The following is a 20,945-nucleotide window of genomic DNA, read 5'->3' on the forward strand; positions in this document are numbered from 1 at the left end:
TTTTGCTAGTGTGCGCCCGGACGTTTTTTTTTGCGGATCCACCGTTCGACAGGAGCAGACGAGCGTACCAAAGGGATGCGGGTGGTGGGAAAAGCGATGCCGAACTCGTGCTGAACTGAATTTAAACTACAAGTCTATACTGTGATTTCGGGTGCAAGGGGAAAAACTATTCCCGAACCTTACAGCGTCCACGATTTCATTCGGTACATGATAGCCGACATAACAAAAACGGCATACGGCACATCCGGGAAATGCAAAGTCGGTGACGGTGAGCGGGGAAAAAAAAAGGAAACGCATAAGCCAACAGGAAAACGCTCCAAATTGAATTTAGTTTTATTCTTCATCATTGATGTTCTCCATTTTTTTCCCCCGCAACTGAACCATGTTTTTACATACCGTTGGTTGCGTTGGAAAACTTTCCCGAAATTGATGGAAGCACAGCAGCTTTTCGTTGGCCGGCATTAGGTTGGGAAATTGTTTTTCCATTCGTGTGTTTTGCTCACAGCATGCGTTTAAAAATGTGAATGCAACGCAATGCACAGGCGATTATGAAATGGTTTGCGTTTTAAAACATGCATCATTCACCCATGTAGCGGAATTTCAAGCGGCGAAAAGCTGTAAACACTTTTCCGGAAAAGCGGTGTGTACATTAAGGGCCGGCCGTGCAATGTCCATTGATCTCTCCGCCAACGGGGAGGGATTTACGTGGTATTTTATTGCCGACAGAAAAAGGGATGTTCGAAGCGATTTATTTTTCCGGGGACATGTGGAATTGTTTTTTCACACCGTCACCCGGAAAAGGAAATATTTTAGGCTTTGTATTTGTTCTTTTCAATGTGTTCATTAAAATAATAGTTACTAGTTTAAATTTGAGAGTACTTTCAAGGTACTTTTTAGTCCCTTTGGATGTGTAAACTACAGAACCAACATGGTAGAAAAAGTAAATGAAAGTGTAAAATAGCACCCTTTATTAAAAATCCACATCAAGTCATTGGAAAAGTTCAAACAAACACCAAAAGGTGACAAACACGCCCCAACCGTTCATCCTGAGTAGATGTTGATTTAGTTTCCGAACGGTGTGGGAAAACAGACACGCTGAAAAAGGCGTTTGACGTCATGAATAAATAATTTTCCCACATTTTCGCTCCATTGGGCGCTTCGGGTTGGGGTTGGCCTTAGTGTTGATTTTACCCCACGAGCAGGAGGTTTTTTTAAACCATCCATCTTTCCAACGTTGTCGTGCCTCATACGAGTTTCATTTTACTCATTTGTGTGTGTTTGTGGGTGTTTAATTTGTTTTTTCTTCTCAATGTACTTTCAGTGGATAAACTTGTCGATAGACTTTCCACCGCCATTTCATGGCTTCGTCAAACGTTGACGTAAGCTAGCGTCCCTTTTTTCTCCTCCCCTTCCGTTCAACGGATGTATTTTATATGACCAACGATTAAGCCAACCGGATAGCCGAGCCGTGTGGTTCACTCGTGAACGCCTTCAAATACATATTTATTCTTGAAAATTAATTTAAAACTCCACTTCCCTCGGGGACGCGAAGGAGGAAAGTTAATGCAGGATGAAAAAAGACAGCTCGCTCTCTTGTCCTCGACAGTCCGACACAGTTTTCCTTGCTGTTGACACAGCCGACTCCTCCTCCGCTGGAGGCTGATGATGAAAATGGGAAAAATGGAAATCACTTTCAAATATAATGTGTTTATTATGTTTTCTTTGCGACCGCTCCCTGCGTTTGCCACGCTGGTGTTTTCCTCAAACGACCGGGGGAAAACAATTTCGTTCGGCCTCTCGGTGCCTGAAATTGGTTGACCACCACCACAACAACAAAGCAACTAAAAAAAAAGAAAGAAAATAGAGAGCAAACTCTGCCCACTCCGAGTACTTTTGTGGTTCCTGCTCGGCGACAGGACGACAACAGCAGACGAATTTTCCGGCCGAGAGCATGTCAAGCGGGAAAAGGACAACGAACGTGTGGAGGTTTCAAATTGATTTTCACGGAAAATGGTCCCACTCTTTCTCTCTTTTTCTTTCTCCCGTGCAGTTCCATCTTCCCTACAATTGCTTTCATTTGCCTTTCGGCCTCCCGGTGGCCTGCTGTCACTTTTCCGCCTTTATTCGCGACCGTTGTTGTTTTGACCGGCTCCAAAGCCCGTGAACGGTTACAATAACAACCGTGAGTGCGAACGCACGGAAAGAAAAGTCAGTTGTTTTCTTGGGCGCACGCAGGGCTAAGGCCCAGCGAGAGGAGGAAAACTGGCTGACGGGGAGAAAAATCCAACGCAAGATCGAGGAAAAGTTTTTCCAGAGCACAATCCAAAAGCACAAGCCGACGCCAAATTGGAGGAAAAAGTTAAAGTGGCTGTTTTAGCATACATAAAAATTCGTTCCGTCTCTCTAGTCAGCTTTTCCGCGCTTGGGATGGTGAAAAACTTGGCCGTACGCCAGTCCAACACATTAAGGGCAAAGAGTGTCGCAATGACTTTAATAAAGTCGCGCTCGGTGCAAATGTCACCAACGCGCACTGTTTGTTGCCCTTAAATTCCCTTCGCCCTTTTCGTGCGGATTTCCCTAACCTAGGTGGTTCCCGGTGTCGGAAAGTTGCCGAAAAGTCAGTGGAAATTAATTCCCCACTAGAAACCACAAATTCCCACCGCAGGGCCCATGGGTTTGGGGTTTGGGGTTAGCGGAGACGCGCTCGAGTTTGAGCTGGCGCACCCGAACCACGGGAAACCCCTTTCGCTGTACGGGATAGCAGCTAGCACTTGCCGTGCTTTAGCTTAGTGGCGACAGTGCCGAGTCTTAGTGTTGCTTGAAAATTAGGCGACTTTGGCGTCAGACCAATAAAAGTTCCCCCACACTCGGCGGACGCAGGCACAAACACACGAGGGTACACTTTTCCCTAACAACTTTGGCAAAACAGTGCTGTTGACAAAATCCCACTTTACCTAGCCCTCTCCAACCCCTATTGGGAGGCGCTTCGTTCACATTCCACTTTGAAACCGGCGGTTCGCAATTAAATAATTAGGAAAATAATTTATTCACGTACCCAGTAATTGTAGTAATCGCAAAATGGGCGCGAATAATCATTTTCTGCTGTCGTTAGCAAATTGCAGCACCAAAAGCGGGACTCCCAGGCTCCCAGTGTGTATGTTTTGTGCTGGCAAACGCAGGAAAGACAAAGTGGTTTGGAAAATTCGAAGCACCCTCGAAGTGGGGGAAAACTGGCCACCAAAGCTCCCACGTCTGGCCGGTAATTGTTTGCCCATTTTACCTGCCCGGTTGCAAAACATGGATATGATTAAGGTAAATATTAGCATAACCAAATTGCTCGCCCGACGCCACGGCCACCTTTTTGCATCGGAACACCGGAGTGGTGCACCACGGAGGAAAATCCTAGCTCGGCGAAAAACTGACCATTACTTGCCGTTGAAGTAATACTGCTGCTGCTGCTGCTGCTGGCGCTGCTGTTCCGATCTTTTCTTTCCAGCGCATCATTTTTGCGCCACGTTCCTGCCTTCAATCATCATCAATGATAATCTCCTAGGAAGGCTCCCGGACGGTTCAATTCCATTAATCTTGCTAACGAATAGAAAACGGATAATGTGGAAGAGCGAAAGATGCAGGGATGACCAAGCCTCGACGAGGCGATGGTGGCGTGTCGACAGGATATTAAAACCGCTTAAAGCTTCCTCAGCTCATTTCGTGTAGCTCAATTTTCTCATCTCAATCTACCCACGTCTCCTACACGGGTGGAGGGGGGGGGGAGGGTGAGTTTTCCCTTTCATTCCCCCGCCCGGAGGCGTGTGGATCTGCGCAAACGTTCCACGACCCACCCTTAAACCTTGCTTATTCTCTTTTCCCTTATATATTTTTTTCATTATTATTCTATCGAAAAGACAATGAATTATGTAAGGCTTGGAATAATGTTGCTCATACTTTTATATATTACCCACCGCTTTCCCTTGCGCAACCGAGTAGCGTCTTTAATGAGCGCCCGAAGCCCGAAGCGACTGGCTCGGGAAAATTTTAACGCCATTCCACGAGAGCGTCTTAAAAACCCTTTTTCATTTTCTTACCCGCTCCTCACCCCCCTGCCAACCTTCCCCCGCGCTGACGGAACCCTTAAAAGGCCCGCCCCGTTTCGACGGTGTGGCGCATCGCGATTTTCACATCGTCCCACCCCTCAGGCATCGTCGTTGGATGCTGTTAATTATTCATTATTCTGAAAATTTTCAATTCATTTGCCTCGCTGCTCATGTCTTGTTGCCCTTCGCACGCGCTTTCGCTCTGTAGCGCAGCGAAGAAATCGTTGAATTACTTTTCTGCGGGGGAAAGCGTAAACGCGAAACCAAGAAATACGAGCACAAAGTTCGTGCCCACCGGAGGGCTTGAGAACGTGGTGTGTTCTCCCCCGAAACGCCGGCTGTGGTGGCCTTGGAAGGGATGGAAGCCAACAAAAAAAAATAAAAAAACACAAAGCTGGCATGTTCGAAAAACGAAGCGAAAAAGGGTTATCACGTTCTTATCTTGGCGAAATGAAGGCGTCGTAAAAGCGGGAACGGGGCAACAAACGACACAACGGCGCGGTTCGGAATTAAGGCTCGAATCTTTTCCACTGATCCACAAGATCCTTCCACCCGAGCCCGATGGTAATCCGAACCCGAAAGCGATGTGATTTTAAAAAACGGCATGTTCTACGGCTTGTAATTACTTCGCGCGTACCGCGAATCGGATGGATTGAGCGCCGCCTGGTTATCGCTGGGTGGAATTAACTGAACCGAAATCTGATCAAACATAACCTCACCGCAGCGTCTTATCAGCACGTAAAACTTTTCGGTCGGTTTCATGTCCGACTTTGATGCGCTTTCGTGCGATAGCATCGTTGTGCGCAATTGTGTTTGGCGTTGTAAAATTCCGGTAATAAGTTGTTAAACACAATGCACACCGGGCGACATCGGGGCCGTAAAATTTCTGTTCAATAAAATTGTCCTATTAAAACTCGCAGGGGAAAAAAACCGTATCGTCTAGGAAATCATGCTCACGCTTGCGATTTTAAATAACGACACCGCTAAACATCCGAAGTAGGGGTTTTTAATGTACGCCGCCCTCGAGGGAGAAAGATTGTTTGCCTCAGGGGGAGGTGGGAGGAAAAATAATTCCACCAACTTTTACAGTTATGATTATCTTCGTCGAATCGTGGATTTAAATTGCACACGATCTCATGATCCAAGAAAATTTATCACGGTCGAAACAATCGACATTGCCGTCGTCGTCGTCGTCTCTGTGTCGCCGTTGACGATGACAACTCGGTTCCGTTTACAACCGGGTTTGCTAGATTATTGCCATGTAGGCCAGCATGGTGCGCCATGTTTCATTATTTTCCACCGCTTCAGCGTTCACTTTACGATTATCGTGGCACTAAAAAAACCCGCGCACCGAATCCGAATCGGAACCGAAACACAAAAACAAACGGCCAAAGTGCACAAGAAAGGGGAGTAAAAAAAAACTCCTACATTAAAAGCATTCCAAAATGGCATAAAAGTGCAAAGGCGACGGAGAACAATGTAGCCCTGGTAGGAAAAAGGTGGTGCGTTTCAGGGTTCGCCCTGGTTTTGTTTTGTTTCGAGCGCTTCGGAGTTGCAATTCATTACGGATCGTGGTCATTCTTCTTTTCATTTCCTGTGCCAAGCATTGCGAGCGGTCCCCTGGGAGGTGGTGGGAAAATGTGTACAGACCTCGCCCCCCAACATCCGCAGGACGAACAAAAAAGGTCCACTCGGTAGACCGGTTGGTTTGGCAGGGCGGACACAATGTTGAGCACGAAATAATTGACGTTTTTATTAACTTTACACTTTATGAACGTTTATTGAGCTCGCATGTGAGAATGGCAATAATTTTTATCGTTTAATATTTCCATTTCGGTCCCCTCGGCACACACACGCACACCCGAGTCCTTGCCATTCTGACTTCATGCGAGAATTGTGTACGATACATGTCAGTAGAGTGGAGGAGAAAAACATTCAAACAACTCCTCTGGTGGAGGTTCTCGCTGGCTTGCGGTAGCAGTTCCAGCAGGCGACTTTCCCGACACCCAGGATACGGTTGGACAAATCCACTGGCTGACCTTTCATTCGCCTTTTCCTGTTTATGCAAAGCAAAATGAAACACTGAAGTCCAGACATTGGATTTCGTCGAGGGGTAAACAAAAAGGCAGACATGACCTACACCCCATGTAAGACACAGCTGGCCCTGGTGCCTTTTTTGGTTGCTTTGTTGCCGTTGGTAAGGCAAAAGGAAGGAGGCTCAACAAAGAAGACTGAACAACTGGACATGGGTAGGGATTGGAACGTGGCCCTACCTTGGGCATTTCGTGAAAGTTTTCTAATTGCCGTCGGAATCTTTTGTTTTTTAATTAAATTACACCCACCGGGCAGTGGATGAGAATGGCACGCAATACTCCAAAGGTAGAAGATATCAACTTTAGAGACGAGGAAAATTAATTTCATCCTTACTTCTTCCCTCTCTGTTTGTTTTTATTTTTTTGACAACTGACAGTTTCCATTTCGTTAAGCCACAGAACTACGTTGGGCAGTCTGTCATAAAGCTATGTTGCGGTTGTTTTTTGGAGGATATTTGTTATTATTTTTATTTTTAAGCTAACCCAAACCATAACGCAAATGGGGTTTTTGTAATTGGGGTATGCGATTAATATGTATGAAACCAATAATTTATTGGAGATATGCTCACCTGTTTTATTTTAGAAAATGTGGTAGATATTTACCATTGTGAAATGAAAGACCGTTTTATTCTAGAAAAAGCAAATAAACTTTTTCAAGAAAAGAAAATAATTTTATGCTTCCAATTAAATTCAAGCAACTGGTTAACGATAGCGCGACCGCCCGAATATGTCTTTGTCTGCGGAGCCACTTCCATCAGTTGAAAGGCTCTACCGAATGGCATGACAATCGGTAGTAAATAACACAGATTGGTTGTAGTCAGGAAGAAGACATTTTATAGCCGCTTATGCGCGCGTCCCTTCTTCCGAAAACCACTCGGCTTTTCCTTTAATGGAAAGGGCTGCATCACAACCCACCAAAGCCCTTGTCTTCCAAGGCTGGGACGCCGAAAAGCGCCATTTACAGACCATTTTCGACTGTTGATGCCTCTGGTTGTTGGTCGAAAACAGTAAAACTTAACACCACACCATTTCGGAGGGATTCCCGGGGCTAATAAAAGCCGGAAAAGAAATGAAATGTAAATCCCACCCGTGGATCGGAGGGTGCCCTCGGAAAATGCAGTGCACTGGCCAACAACCGAGAAGGCAGGGGTCAATTAAATGGTTTCGCTCTGGCAAAGTCGGCCCACCGAACGATAGGCCTGGTTTTTATAGTACCGAATGTAAAGCGAAGCTCATCAAGGAAGGATTTGACACAATTGGTTCGATGGAAGGATATAATACGGCTTGTTCGGTGGTGGTAAAAAGAATTCTGTCCAGAGATTGTGAATACAACTGAAACTAAAAGTGGTCTTAAAGTTAAAGTAAGGAAATCAGAAAACAGTTCGAGCAGACCAGCGGGTTTTTGTGACACACCTTGTAGAGAATAAATTAGTTCTAATTAAAGACTTCAAACAAGTGATTCCCCAGCAGCGTTCAAGACTAATAAAAACCTCAGACAAGATTTAAAGCTAATTTACTAGAAAACACTCCCTTTCCCGACGCCACCAATTCGATGACCACAGAATCGCTTAAAGTTGCCAGCTTTTTGTAGCGACGTTCCTCCGTCGATGGAAAAAACGCTGAATCTGTCGCCAGCGACAGTTGATTCCTTCTCTCCCATTAAGCTAATACCACAACCATTCAGCTGTACACCGATGATTACACGGTAGTCTTTCGGTTCCGATTCTCGGCGAGCTTGAATTTTCTAATTCAAAAAAGCTGAACACCGGCTCGTGTTCCGCTTGTATGTGTGTGTGTGTGTGTGTGTTTGTGCGCGCGTCTTCCGGCCTCGACCGTGCCAGACCGTTTGCCGTCCTGCCACTAAACTTAGTCCCTAAATGACTTCGACTAAGGCCATCGTAAAAAGACGAAAACGCTGTCCAAGGTGTCACGGAAGAAACCTGCTGCCATCCCTTTTGGAGGCCCCGGGGTGGTGTTAAGACGCGGGGAGGGGGGGGGGGGGGGGGGGGTGTGGAAATGAATCGAACCCACACCTGCGCTCACCGAAAAACACACAAGAAACAGGGAAAGGTCTTGTCCTGTCCACCCGTGCCCGGAAAGGGAGGCGGAAGGGCACGGGGTTTTTGTGTCTTTACCTTCACCATTTCCACTAATGAGATTACCGCTCAATAACTTTGACAATGAAGTAAACTTTTTCTCTTTACTACCCACCGGCGGAGCTCGAAGCGGGTGGATGTTCTTGCACATTCCGCTCACGATCGCTAGACAAGCCCGTTTTATCGTGCATGACAGCTGCGGCTGGGAGTTTTCTTCCGTTCTTTCGCTTCGTTGGGCGTTGGTTTTCCAAGGGTGGCGATGATGGGAAAGCAAATTTTCGCCTTCTTCAGCGATGTGCGATTTTTTGTCTAACGAAGGTGAAAAGCCAAAGCCGAAAAGGAGGGGGAAAAACGGTGACCGGTGAGTGCAGTGGCCCGATCGGGGTGCGAGAGCGCATAAAAGAGCGACACTTAATCCAGCCAATTTTCTGCAGTTTGACTTCGCGCCAAGCGTTACTGCACCGAAATGATGCCATCCTAGCGTCGGTGGAAAGGAAGTTAATAAGCTTTTCTTTCCTGCTTTTTACTTGACAAAGTCTCGCCGACACTTTCGCACTGCTGAAGAGTTTAAACTTTTCATCGGTAGTTGGATTTTCTTATTAGGCAGCAACAACGCTCTTTCGAAAGCGTCCATGGACTCCCAGTAATGCCATTCATCACTCGCAGCTGCGTGGAGTAATCTACGAGACACCGTGCGCCTCCATTGCGTTTCATAAATAATGTTTAAATATGAATACCACTAAACGGCGCCCTAACCCTAGGCCTAGGAGTAGTCATTGCGTCCACCGCACAAAAGAAACCCATCGACAGTCATTAACTTTTAATGAGTCATAAATTCGTATCTCTCTTTTATCTATTCCCCGCGCCGCAAACAATACTAATGGAAACAATGATCTATTTCCAAACGCAAACCCCCAAGAGCCCTTGGAGTCGCAGCCCTAAGCTAGCTATGTCCACCCCAGTTGGTACATTATTACGGCGCATTTTGGATACTTCCCGACCGCTGGCAAATGTGGCGCAACAGCGGCGACGTAACTGTTGAATGTTTTTCTTCGTCCGCATGAAATTCCGCGCATCCATCGATGGCCCATTACATGGCCCCTTTTCCGACGGGTGACGGTGACAGTTTTATGGCCTCTTTTTCTCATTTCTTGAGTTCTCCACGCGCCTCCCCATTTCGGGCCAGTTGGTAATAAAAACAGACACACAAAAGCTCATTAGAGGACGGCGGCGGCGGCGGCAGCGTTCGTCCCGAATGACAATCCAAATGGAAACGATTATCGAATGGAAAATGGTTACTTCTTGGAGTTACGGGTGGGCAGAGGGTTTTGAGAGCTTCAAAGGAAACGGTGAAAGGGACAAAGGATTTGTGCTTTTTTGTCTGTTTTCGAAACACCCTCGCTATTCTCTTTCATTCTCTAATCAAAATACGATTATTCATCGAATGGCTTAGTTTGTGCGGGTATAGGAAAATAAAAAAGGAAAACAAATGCGCCCTAGAGCCAACGATCCCATAAGCCTCGCCCGGGGGAATGAAGGAAAAGAGCGAGGGGGAGAGAGGGGACACAAACGTGGATCAATAAATCAAGATCGAACGAAAAGATACAGCTGGAAATAATCAAATTTGCGGTCCAGGGATTGTGAATTGAGTGACAGCAGTTTTATTGGCGCTGGCAAGTCATTTCACTCGTACTCTTTCGCTTTTGTACTTGTATTGTCTTTTTTCGTCTCGGATCTTGATCATCTTTTTAAGGTTTTTGGAAAGGAATTGCGTTGGAATAGGTTTTCTGTTGTGATATTTGTCAAGATTTGCATTGCCAGTTGGATGTTGAAAATACCTTACTGAGACGGAAAGTAAATGTTTCACGTCATTAAGCTTCGAGAATTTAAATTTAAATACACATATTTACGAAGAGAATAAAAATATTTACCTTAGCGGCAATTGTAGTGTATCACCAATTTGTTTTATTTTCAAACAAACCTCTTAACATTCCCGATTGCTTGAAACCCGCATCAACCTCAACCGATTATGACCGTGTGGAAGCGCTTAAGAAATTTGCCCAACTTTCCAATAAGCGTAATCAATTTCAGACTCTTTATCCTGTCTATCGTTCCCTTTGGCCAACCGTTCCCACCAACATGTCAACGATGGAAGTTAAAAGAGAGAAGAAGGGGACCCGGACTTTCGTGCACCATCTTGCCTGGTATTTAACAGCAGGTGTTGCTTGCTTGCTCCTCCAAAACCCCTTGCCAAAAGTGTGCCTCTATGTGTGTGTGCGAAGCACGTTTAGATGGCTTGTGGGTTAGCGCCCAAAATTTTACATTGCCTGTCTAAATCAACGAATATTAAATTCCTGCCTTCCGCACTGATTGGAAAACCCATTAAATCGGTGGGTGATTAGGTGGAAGTTGTTGAAAAGGAGCAGCAAAGTTGGGAGGGCGGAGGGGGAGGTTGCAGAGTGCCGGGAAATGCAAAACTTCCCCAACATTTTCGGTCGTTGTACGGATGCTTGGAAATGGGCCTTATAGAATGCTGGGAAAATCTTTCACCAACCAACCATGCAACCAACCAAGCATGGCACATGCTAAACCGTTGTACTCCCACATGCTTCCATGACGCGCGTGTGTGTGTGTACGTGTGTCGGCTGGCTTGGAAATATTCGACACGTGAGACAACTCCTACAACCAAAACGACAGAGTGACGCCAGTCGAAGGATATCCATAAACCCATCCGTTCCGGAGGATGAACTTTGAATTTTTGGCACAAACACACACACACACACACACACACACACGCATATAAGTCTCTTAGAAAGAGTTCAACCGATAAGCGAAGGAGTACATTTCTAGCCATTTAAGCCATCGGTGGATCGAAATCCGGTTTCCCTCCTCCTAAAGACAGCGTTGGAAGGGAAAAAAGCACCGTTTCCCAACTTTTCCTGTGCTCATCATTTCCCCCCAGAAAGCGTAAAGTTTGGAGCGTAAAATTGAAATATAATAAAAACTTATTTATGCATGTTTTTCCGTACTTTCCTTCGAAGCGACGTCAGACACGTCACTTCCGCCCTCGATATATTTGCGTTAGAAGCAACGGGGGGGAGTTGAGGTTGGCGGCTGGAATCATACCACCGATGCGCTATACTTCAAACTTCACCGAAAGGCAGCTATTTCTTGCAGCGCAGATAAAATTTCCATCCAGTAATGCCATAAGAAGGCAATCCTTCAACCACTTCCTGCCGTCAAGTGCAGTTTTAATTTTTATCCTTAAACCATTGACGAACCAGCGAGGAAGCGTGGGAGTGGTAGAGGAGAGGAGGCCTTGAAGGGAACGTTGCTTCACGTCGGATCGCAGCTGACACACCGAAGACGTCGGCTCGCTTCGCCGGAACGGCGACATGGCGTACGAAAACGTCTGCATATGGAAAATGCGAATGCAAAGTGAACGATCACAACCGCGCGGAGTGTGTTTTTCCTAGCTAGCATAAGCATTTCCACCGAGCGTTGGTATGAAACTTCCGACCGAAAATAGCGTTTGGCTTTCTTTATTTCTTTACCACAAGATGAAAAAGAAAACATGGCAGGAAAAGATGCCGCCGGCATCGTCCGAAGAAGCTGGTTCACATCCAATGCCCGGGAAAACACCACCCAAAGTCGTGGCGTCACGGAGGGCTAGAAAACCAAACCATAACCAGGTGTGGCAAGTGAAGAATAAACAGGAACCGACCTTTAAGAAGGTGCCTTGACGGTGTGTGTAACGTACACTTTTCCCGAGCCCGTAGAAGCTTACCGGGATTCGCCGGATACTTCACCGACGCCGCCACCACCGGGACGCATTTCCGCCCGCGGATCCGAGCTCAAAGTAACTGTTTTTCTTTAATTTAAAATGAACTTCCCAGCCCCAACCCGGACTCCGTTGGGTGGAAAACTGCCGCCAGGCGTGTCTCGCGTGTCGAGCTGGAAAGTGGCCCGGGTTGTGGGAAAACTCGGCACGGCCAAGAACGTGCCCTGCCACACCTCTTAATTGAGTGAGAGATTAAGTTACGAGCCGTGGCCGTAACCGAGGCGAACATGTACTCCTTTTTATATTCGGGCGCGCCAGGCAACACCGTTGCCGGTTGTGCCATATGTTCTGCTTCCATCGCGAAATGTTCCGCTCCTATTTAAGGATTCTTTGCCCACGTCGAGGAGTTTATTTACGCCGAAGGTGTTTTCATTTTTGCTACTGCACACTCACGCTCACCTTTATGCAACCGCAAACGATCCCGCCGGGCGGTGTGGCGTTGTATGCTGCTGAGCAACTTTAAAGCCCTCTTAAGACGCCGCAGGGGATTTCACCGAACGGTATTGGTTGGGATGAACATTTTGAATGCTTTTTTATTATATCTTTTCCGGTTTGGAAGCGTTCGTTTTTCATCCACTTTTGGGCTGGCGCTTGAAGTAACTTATTCTTTTCGCGAGGTACAAAAAATCCCCCAAACCAAGCCTTTTCCAACCAACAAACAAAAAAGGGAGCGAACTGGAAGAACTATTCTATGAAAGTATCTATTTCACAAAGCAACATTACCTAAGGCCAGCACTTTTTAGATGAAACTTTGGACAAAACAAAATACCTTCACGCCTTCGGGACGAAAAAATATCGATTTCAAAGGTAATCAGCTGAAAGGCGGAGCAAATATTGAATTCCCACTGTTTTCCCGCCCCCGCGCCAACGCAAAAGTATCCGCTTTCCCAAGCGCCAACACCCAACGCGCCCAACGAAACATTGATTCCGGCGGTATGTTTTGTGTCCCTCTCCTGTGCCGTCCCAAACCCCTGGTCCCGATTTGCGTGTCACCCGAAAGCGCGCCTTTACACGTGCCCATAAATAATAGAATAAATAAATATAGCCGAAGATTTATACGGCGCGATAAATCATTTTCCTATCTAACACCTCCGAAAAACCGGGCGAAACCTTACCTGAACCGTGGCCGACCTTTTCTCCTTTTCCATTCCCACTGGAATGAGGGGGGAGGGGGGGAAGGGTCCGGTATACCTGGTCGTCACGGTGGGGTGTCATTTTTCCCAACCGCTTCGGGTGGGGAGAACCAGGGCGACTAATGAGAATGGCGGGCCACTTATCTCTTAGTTTTCCGAGCACGAACCCGGGCCGGGAGTGAGGATGATTCCCCGTTTTTCCTTCGGCCAGCGAGGAGGCTCGAGTTTACGCAGCGGATGATAAATATGATCTTTAATCAGAAGTTCTTCGGCCTGGTGGAATGGCATGACACGGTGACGTCTAATCCTGCCCTAAGAAGCCGTCGGTTTCACGGACGAGCAAGGATGCATTCTGAGCGAGTTCGTTGGGGGTGATTTTGGGAGTTTAAGCTTGTTTTGGGATCTGTAATGAATGTATCTGTCGGTTACATTATCACGCCACACGTATCAATCAACTCATCCATTTCGTAGGCTTTCGGAAGAAGTCTTCCACCATAATATTATTCTATTGGAAAGGAAAAGAAGGGCCACATGAAAGTTGCATCTTTGTTGAACCTTGTGAAAACATTTATTCATATAAAGGGGCCAGACTGCATTTGCGAACTCTTCTTCACAATCCCCCTCCTGGCTGTAACGAATTTAATCCCGACTGCCGTTGTGCCAACTTTTCATGACAACAATTTTCCGGCGTTGTCTCTGTGACGCCGTCGGGTCGGTCCCGGTGTCGGAAAATCATCGTCCACAAATCCGGAGGTGGCAGCGCTTGTGATTACATTTAACGATACGACGACAAACAACCCCCGGGCGCAGCACTCGGTTTCCTTCGGTACGCTACTTATACTCCGCTCACTTACATTCCTGCCCTTCCTACGGAAACTATCGTCTGACCGGGGAGGTTATGGTTTTTTGAGAGGAAAACGTTTTTCGTCAATGTTTGCCTACCCTTTGCTCCTCGCGTGCAATGCGCCGAAAGCAACAAAATAACCAAATGCGAAGGGATGAAGGTGATTTGGGTGGTGGAAAACTCGCCCACCCCCATCCTCGAAAGTGAAACATGACCGACCATCCATCGTTTGGCCGCAGGGCAGTTGCGCTCCGGAAATGATCTTTTAAGCAGGACGAAGCCATCGCCTTCGGTTGCTTCGAAAGTTTGCATCTTCTGGCCGACGGTTCAGCTCGGCCAACGCTAAGACGCTGGGTAAGAGAATGTCTTAAACGCCATCCCGCAGACAAAGCCCGACGGTGTGCCAAAGACCCCCGCAAGACGACAAACTTGTTATCAGATATTTTCGCCGAACAAAAGCGAGAAACAAAGCGTTAATGACTTTTCATTCCGACTTCTGAAGGCGCGGGAAAAGTGGGGGCCGCTATTTGAAGCGGGGTGAAAAGGGTCACGGGAGCACTCAAGGGGGAGCATCACCTACATACACACACACACGAAACTTGGAGAGTCATTATTATGTGTCATTATAACGAAAATGCGCCGTTCAAGCGATCTCCTTACCGAGGAAAGGAGTTCGCCAAAACCCGGAGCCGGAGCCGAGTGACAAAGTTTATCCACTGGAAAACAACCCCCCGGGCGGTGTTCCACGGTCCACGGTTGGGGCCAGTGATGTGCCTCGAAAGTGTCACATTCCCCGGTTTGTCATTTGATACGATTTTGGCTCACCTTTCGGCTTGTTTTGCTTGAACTCGCCGGAAAAGTTGCGTCCTTCAAAGGAAGTAATCACCTCGAGCTCGTGGTTTTTCCCGTTCCCACCCAAGGAAGTGATGCTTCCTTGTGAAGTGCTTTAAGAACGCACAGGCACCGCAGGGTGTCTTGTTTACTGGTGGTGAATGCTGTGCTTTCTAAACTTGGTTCGAGGGTAAAGATTTCCCGATCGATATTTGGACGTTTTCTAACGGAAAAGAGGTTTCACTACAAAGAAAACACACCTCGTTTTTCAATCCTTAACCTACCGCGAAGACGTAAGTTATTGTGTGTGTTTTTCCCCAAAATGGCATCATTTTTGCACGCACTCACTCACGTAATGCTAGGCCACCGTCGCCGCGGCCATTACCCCAAACAATCCCCCCGAGGCCGAAAGATTTTCGCTTTGTTTGCGCTCGCTTGCGGAAAATAGACAGATATTTATGCGTGAGAGAGTGCAACTGTGAGGATTTTTCTGGCGAGGGGAAAGGAAGGGGAGGTCTTTTGGCCTGCCAGTAACCATTTTCGGCATCCACTTTCCAGCATCCCTGGTGGCGAACAGTCCGGAACAAGCAATAAGGGCCTTATTTTTCCCCGTGAAGACGCGTTTCTTATCATCGAAATCGTTTCGTCCGCTCGGGAGCAAAGCAAAACATAAGCGTGTTTCGGTGCGTGTCTCAAGGATCGAGGTTCCTTCACCACTCGCCTTGTCCCCACCACGCCCCGCCTACGGTTTTTGCCCTTTTGCCAGCCCCGTGGTGGATTCATATTTAGATTTATGCGTTTTCTTCTAATCGTTTCCAGCGAAACACATAAATACACATTCGCACAACGTTGAAGGCCATGGCCCCGGCCGGGAGCGGGGGAAGGGGAGGAAAGTTATGCTTATGCGAAAGAGATCGGCCCCCGAATGTGCGTACACGCGGTGAATAAATTTAAATCTTCATAAATTTCCAAACCCTCCAGCTCTGACCACCTTTTTCCGACGGCGAGCCGAAAGACGCGCCTGCTTATCAAACATGGCCACCCTTCGGATCGCACATCGTGAATCAAACCGTGGGAGCGTTGGAGTTTCAGAAAAACAAAGCTTGTCTTTCTTAGTACGCGTCTTCCCTTTCACTCCCAAAGCGAAACGCAAGGAATCCTAACGTTTTCCATACCAAGGGAGGGTAACAGTCTTCAGTCCTTCAACGTTTTCAAATAATCTCACAAATCGGAAAAATATCCTTCCGGGGGAAAAAAAAAGGAAACTGCTTACGTGAGGGAATGGCACGGAAATGTAGGCTGACTTTATCTTGCGGAATAAATCAAACGCCTGTCAACTCCGTCAGGCGGGGGGTTGGGAAAGGGAAAAACAAAGCAAGACAACGAACCAGGCGAGAAAACCCTACACACTCCCAGAAGGATTCCTCCATCCGTGCGCGCTGGTAACACATGGTGGAGTTGTGCCCGAAAAACGGTTGTTTATTGTGGTGAACCCACTTTCCCCAAAAGGCTTTAAAGCTCGGAAGAAGTTCAGATTGCATTACAATTTGTGGCATGATTAAACAAAATCATCCACTCTCGCAATCCCACGAGGGGTACTTCTAACACCGGGTTTTTCCGGGCGGGAAATACATATATAAATCATCCTTGCCCCAGCTTGTGACTGTTGCCTATTTGGGACTGTCGCGTGGGGACGGACACGGCCACCCTCCGTGGTTTAGCATGTACGAATGATTAATTTTTCATTTGCTAACAAATTAAAACACTGCCCGCGGGAATGATGGTGCAACATGCAATAGTGATTTACATCCACGTGGTTCCAAACCCGTCCACAAAAGCTTTGATGACCGAAGCAAACAATGCACACCGGTGGAAGTTTTGTCCGTTTTTTTTCTTTTTTTTGTTTTGTCGGCATCCATCCGTCTGCATGTCTAGTATGTGTGCATTTCACTTACATGCCTTTGCTGATTGGACGAATAATGAGCCGGACAATGACATGGCCACTTTTGGTGTCGTGTTTGTAGCACCAACACCAAATCAGAATAAAAAAATCCCAAACCGGGACGGGTTTTCCACCGGCCGGAAACGGACATCGGAGCGAGCGGATGGGATCGCGAAAATTAACGTGCGGTGCGCGTTTGCTGTCAAATCACCAACGATGACCGATGGGCACGGGGATGAACCCGTTGACCGTAAATCATACTAAGTGGTGTAATTTATTGTACCCGCGTGTGTTTGGTGGGAGGAGTTTTTTGTCTGTTTTATACTCCCATCCGTTGGTGTTAATTGAATGCGCTGGCGGAAGGAGGGGGTTGAAAAAATAAGTTACATCCTTGTGGTGTGGACGCGTTAGTTGTGGTGACAATGGGTAAACTAATCACGTGATTGAAGGCATGAAACATGGGTGTCAAAACAAAAAACAATACCGAGGAAAATTAATTAAAAACAAGTTTTTGTGCAAACAGTATCAAATGGCTTCATTGTTTTCGCCTGTAAATTGATTACCGGTATTCAAAATCACAAAAGAATTGTGTTTATCTGATTCAATTAAATTCAAATTGATTTATCTTGAGGAATATTACACTCTGACGGGGTAAAACCCTGCCAAAAAAGTAAACGTGCAATCACATCTGCTCCTCAATCACATCGAAGGCTCTTTCGACGCGCGCTCGCCCGATGAATCCATTCATCAACCAGCCGTCCATCAGGGCAGATCAATTATGTAACACCCGGAGCAAGTTGTTTTTCTTCCGCCGACAAAACCCCACTCCGAATGTTTGCGAGTAGTTGCGAGTTCTTATATTTTTCCGTTTCATTAACCACGCGCACACCACCAGTTGGGCATCGGAAAGAAACTCGCCAGATGTTCTTGATAAGGTAGATTGATTGAAACTCCGAAACTCCTTCCCATGGCACACGACACGGATGAGCAAGCGCGTACGAAAGTTGCTTACTGCTCCTGTTGCCGATCGTGTGTGTGTGTGGTTCAGGTTTTTCGGCAAGACTATGGTATGGTCCACCTTCTGGGGTGCTGATGGATGCGGGAGTGACTGGACGATAAAATAGTTTGATTTAATGCATCGAAGCATTTCCTTCCGTTCCGAGAAAGTGTTTGTTGATCGGGACGAAGGTAGCACGGGAAAACTTACTTGCTCCGACGAAAGTAAACTTTGCGCAGGAAAACATTTGGACAGAAAGGGAAGAGAAAAAAAAAACAAAATTCTTGCCAATAGAACAAGTGAGGCAAGGCGAGGGAAAATTGCAGCGAGGAAAAACTCAAGCAAACTAAAGAAAAACCACCACACAGCCGCACAAAACCGAGGTAAGGGAAAATGAATTGTAAGAAAAACAAACCTGGTCAGCACAGAAACCAACGTGATGATGTACACATGGACATAAACCGACTGGGCTCCCGTTTGACGTGTCCTGTGTAGAGGTGGAAGACGAATGAGATGCAGCTCCCTTTCGATTTGCTACCCCCGGCCTCCCCCACCATCCCTCATGATTGAGGGAAAACACACAGATAGGAACTTCACACCGGGGGAGGAAAAATACACCGAATTTCGACAGCATAGCAAACACTTTGCGAACGATTTTTCATGCGGAAACGTAAACATCAGACTCGCAGGCTCACTGTTGCACGGAGCATTCGGTGGAAACTTTCCCCATTTCACCTCCCCCACCGTGGTCGGGCCTTCGTATTGTGGGTGGATTAAGCCAAACCCGGGCAGAACGAAGGTAGAAGCCACTTGACGTCGTTTTCGACTAAGCTAAAGCGTAACCGAAAAAAAAAATAACGGAAGAGAAAAACAGAGCTCCAAAATTCCCTGGGCAGAGTCCATCTCGTTGAAATTTCCCTGCCAGACTCACTCGCCCGAAAGCTTACTTATTCCATCTACTGCTACTTGTTACAAAGTAAAGCCTAAAGCAGCGCAGGAAAGGAATATCCACACGAACCATCCAATGAACGTGCATAAAAATCCTTCCGTATGTCAGGCGCTCTCTTTCCCTCCTACGTCGGGAAAAGGGTCGTTCTTTTTCCTCCCCCGTGCCGTGAGGTATAATTTAAAAGGTAGAAAATTAATGGTTAAAATGCAAATCTGTATGCTTTTGGCTTTTATTTGCATCAAGTGTGGAATAAATCTGAATTTTCCTCTCCCGTTCCGGTTCTCGCACCTCACGCGAGCGATGGAAGATTTAACGAATATGCACGCCTACCCCCCTGCGGGTTGGCACGTGGAAAACTCCCCAGCGGGTCAAACCTTCGCTTCCGGTGGTCTCCGGAACGAGAGCTATCCGGCAAACCGGGACGATGCAAGCCAGCTTCAGGTCCATCGGGGGACCTGGTTGGTTTCGGTGTACGAGCTCTAGGAAAAAGATTGCGGAAAATTGCTTTGGTTTTTCCCCGTGTACCTGTAAGCCACAGCCGCGGGCGAACGGAAGCATTCCTAACATTGGCCGCTGGAAAGCTAGAGATGAATGACTGGGAAAATCACGAACAACTCCCTGCCGGTCGCGTGCATCCCCAGATGAGTTTTCATCGTTAGTTCCGACTAAAAGACGTTTTTTTGCGAACCAGTATTTTTGCATCGCACAGCGATAAATGGTTGGAATGTTGAAAAACTGAAAAAACATCCCTTTCGGCTCGCTTGGAAAATGGGAAAGATGCGATGAAATGTCTTTCCTTTTTTCTCTACACTTAGTCCCTCGTGCGTACCGGATAGCAAACTGTCTGTATGTTGAATGCATTTCGCACCCGTGCCGGAAACGATGGGTTTTCCCCCCACCTGGAAACCTGGCAGAAAAGTGCCGATGTAAATTGAAATTGTTTACTTCTGCATTTTAATTATTCGCAATTTTTCCGCTGATTCCACGCTTTCATAGTCTCAACCGTTTACGTTTTCTTTGCGTTGATTGAGAGTTTTTCCGTGTCTGATAATTTTAACTAAAGCATGACGAAAAAAAAGGGCGAAGTACTTCCCGGAAACAAAAACGTGAATCGTGTGGTTTCGGGTTTAGATTCGGGCGAGCCAGCAAACCAGGGTTTGTAAACACACGCTTTCGCTAAATGGAGCCATTCAGTCAGTTCTGCCCAGGTTTGCTCATATTTACTTAGGACGAACGATCCTGAAATAATGTTTCTAGATTATGTTTGCATCCTTTTTTCCTCCTCCGGACGGATAGTGATTTGTCCGCAAACGATCGTTTTATGTCTTCAGCATCCCACAACCGGGACAATGTGGCCCGTTGGGTTTCGGGGCACAAGCAACCATTTTAAAGACCACCGAAAAACACTTGGGATAAATTAAAGCCAGACATTTCGGTTGCACTCTCAATCTCAACTCTTTCTTTTCGCCTCCGGCCCGAACCAGAGGGCCTTCTTTCCACATTTCAGTTCCCATTCACCTACAAGAGCCACCTTCTTTATCTTTACTTTATTTGATTTCTTTTACTTTCTATAATTGCAGCCACCTTTCACAAGAAGTCGATGCCGATTCGTATCGTCTTTCACACATAGTTTCGCGCTTGTTTGCCAAACCCGAACAGACCGTAAAGTGGATAAAAACGTAAAAAGGGAACGTGCCCGTTGAACGACGTTCATTTGTGATTGCAACGATTGCTAGAAAGGTTTAAACGGAAGCGAATCGCGCAGACAGAGATAACTATTCAATTAATCAGCGATAATCATTACACTGCAAATTAAAACAAAAAAAAACCCGAGAGAGCTTAATTGACGACGTGGCGTCGATCGGCCATTCGATCATTTCCCAAAAAAAAAAACACTACTGCTCGCATAGTACAATGATTGGTTTCGTTAGTGTGCATACCTATTGTGATAGTAAAGAGTGTTTGCCGTGCGAGGGATAAGTTTTACATACGGAAGCAGTTTTAAAAAGAAGGAACAAAAGTTATAAAATTAGATATTTGATAATAGTCAAAAACCAAACACAACGCGTGTCTAAAAAAAGTCTGAAAGCCGGTCAGCAAAGCGAGGAAAAAAGGCATACAAATT

At 46.6% G+C, this 20,945-nt stretch overlaps 1 protein-coding gene across 9 annotated transcripts in view; it reads left to right on the plus strand.

The window, feature by feature from the left end:
- The window catches only part of LOC131265820 (CUGBP Elav-like family member 4), a 337,737-nt gene that overhangs the window by 231,838 nt on the left and 84,954 nt on the right, over window positions 1–20,945 (plus strand). The window lies entirely within an intron of this gene.

The sequence above is a fragment of the Anopheles coustani genome, chromosome 2, assembly GCF_943734705.1.
Source record: "Anopheles coustani chromosome 2, idAnoCousDA_361_x.2, whole genome shotgun sequence".
NCBI lineage: Eukaryota > Metazoa > Arthropoda > Insecta > Diptera > Culicidae > Anopheles > Anopheles coustani.